Raw genomic sequence first — 2956 nt, 5'->3', positions numbered from 1 at the left:
TACTTGTTTTTGTCCTTGAGTTCAGGTTACTCCTTCTTGAGTTGGATTACATCTTGGGAGCTCAGTTTCCAATATTCCTATAAATAAGCATATTTTATCAGTTTTGGGGAACACAATTCAACACTTTTGTATAAAAACAAAAGCTAATAGGCACTAATAAGTAGTCAAAATCCCCACATATCACGCACCTCAAATCGAACTTAATGAACTTATCATGCCGAATATTATCTAATTAATCCGGAATGACGTCAAATTTTGCATGCAAGTTTCAAATGACACAACGGAGTATACAAACTTTCGGAATCGAAATCCAAACCCGATATCAACAAGGTTAACTCCTAATCAAACCTCTCAACCTTCCAAACCTTCAACTTTTCAATTTTTTTTGAAAATGCATAAAATTAACATACGGAACTCCAAATCCAAATAAGGACACACACCTAAGTCCAAAATCACCATGGGAAGCTATTGGAATCATCAAAACATAATTCTGTACCAATCTACACAAAAGTCAAAATCTGATCAACTCTTACCGCTTAAGCTTCTAAAACACAAAGAATCCTTCCAAATCAAATCCTGAATCATTGAAAAATAGAACCGGCCACACACGCAAGTCATAATACATAGTATGAAGCTGCTCGAGACCTTAAGCCACCAAATGGGCTCTAATTATCATAACAACCGGTCGGGTCGTTACATTCTCCCCCTCTTAAACAAACATTCGTCCTCGAACGTGCCAAGAACCATCACGAAGTCATCAAATCGTTGAATGTACTCACTATACATATACTCATGGGTGATCCCATGTCACCCAAATCCACATAAGTCCGAAGACATCTTCTCAACCGAAATTTATTCCTTCACCCTCATTGATAAACCTTAGAACCAAATTTTGTTTACCATCCGATCATTTTCCAAGGACCCGATTCCAACACCAATACACGTTATCAGCCCCATCCAGCTGCAGCAACCCATACCTACACCAACAAGGTACAACCACACGATGTAACACATCGCACATATGCCTATAACAATTACTTTGACCATCATAGCTGCCCATAATCAAATCCAGCATCAGGAATTAACCTCAAATCAGCTAGAACCCTGTTCCAGCCTTCACAACATTGACAATGTTGCAAGAAGCATGAAGATCCCATGACCATTCACTCAAATCAACAAGTCATATATAACGCCAATTGGGATTACACCTCGTAAGCTAAAGCCCTATAAGCACAACGCAAATATGACAAAATATGCCAAGAGAAACACATGGGAGAATTATCAAACAAGCCAAACAGGCACAACTCCATATCAGTACCATACTACGAATATATTCCACAAGGGAGAATCAAAACATATGAACTAATCACAAGGATTTCATCCTAATATAACTCTTCCACGACACGGAGCCAGGGCCAAACATATCAAACCGCATAAAAATGCGAGGATCCGGCCCTCAGCTATGAATCACAAGTAGAATACACATCATACCAACTGAACCCTCCAATAATTCAATTCTGCGAAACAAAATCACAACACGTAATGAACTCCCCATACTAGTAAAGTATCTAAATCACAAATCGTAACCAACTGTCACGACCCAAACTGGAGGGCCATGACTAGCACCCGACCATACTTGCCAAGCACCAACGTGCATTTCATCTAACCTTCATTATTATCTTTTAGGGCTGACAAGATCAATATAAATGGTAGACCTGGATCATGGACAACAAGCAATAAAATATGACGGCATGAACATACATAGCAGGGGATGACCAGACAATCAAGAAACTACATATAAGGTATGAGCTACCACGCTACCATGAAAGACTATAAAACAAAAACCAGCCGACAAGGCATACCAAACTATACATGAGTCGACACTTGTCTATGAGCCTCTAAATGAACATAAGTGTTGCAACATAGCCGGAACAGGGCCCCGACATACCCATAATGTCTATAACAAAAATGCATACCAAGACCAAGGCAAGTCCGGAGAAGGGATCTCGCCAATCACCGCTGAACTGGACAGCCTACTGTGGTGGGGGAGCTGCACCTGCCTGTCTATCAGGACGTGCAGCACGACATGCAGCGTCCACAAGTAAAAGGATGTCAGTACAAATAAAGTACTCAGTATGTAAGGCAGGGAACCATAAATACGATCAGTAATGTAAGCAAGGATAGAGAATATACCACCTGTAACATCTTAGTACCTCTGAGGGCTACTAACATGAAATGCATGATACATATGTATAAATACATATACCTTTAAAACATTCACCTCTGTGGGCATCATCATTATCATATCGTACCCGGCCATAATAAGCTCGGTAAAAAATGTACCCAGCCATCATAAGGCTCGGTAGAATCGTAGCCGGCCACATGGAGCTCGGTAAAACCCAACTGATCAGTGGTTGCACAATAGGTGTCGTACCCGGCCAACTATAGCGTGGCTTAGTAGAGTAAAATAGATACATATATATAATGCATGCTCGACTCATGGAATCACATTCTAAACCTTTCAGAGTGACGTAAGGTCGGTATCCTCTGTACACGTTATTAGGACTAACTCTTCACTATGAACCTTATAAGAATCAGGAAGTACCAACAACATTGATAACATAAGAATAAGAGAAGCAACATTAACATCAATCATTCCATAAGAGGGAAAACAATGTAAGTACTGCTAGCTTCTAAGAGTAGAGTATCTTGGAAGCTCGTTCATTACATTATGTACAATCGGAGTCGTGCAAAAGAAGGAAAGGGATAGCCTCACATACCTTGTATATACTGCCCCAATCTCAAGCTATGCAATTGTCAAAACTCCTTAGTCTACAATAAGAGAAACGATACTATCGTTATCATTTAAGCGTCATAACTATTATGTATCGACCACAACCTATTTTACGATGAAACGGACAGCACCTCCCCTATATATATGACTTCACACCATTCA

This window comes from Nicotiana sylvestris, chromosome 11, assembly GCF_000393655.2.
Source record: "Nicotiana sylvestris chromosome 11, ASM39365v2, whole genome shotgun sequence".
NCBI lineage: Eukaryota > Viridiplantae > Streptophyta > Magnoliopsida > Solanales > Solanaceae > Nicotiana > Nicotiana sylvestris.
Note: the sequence above shows the minus strand (reverse complement) of the source record.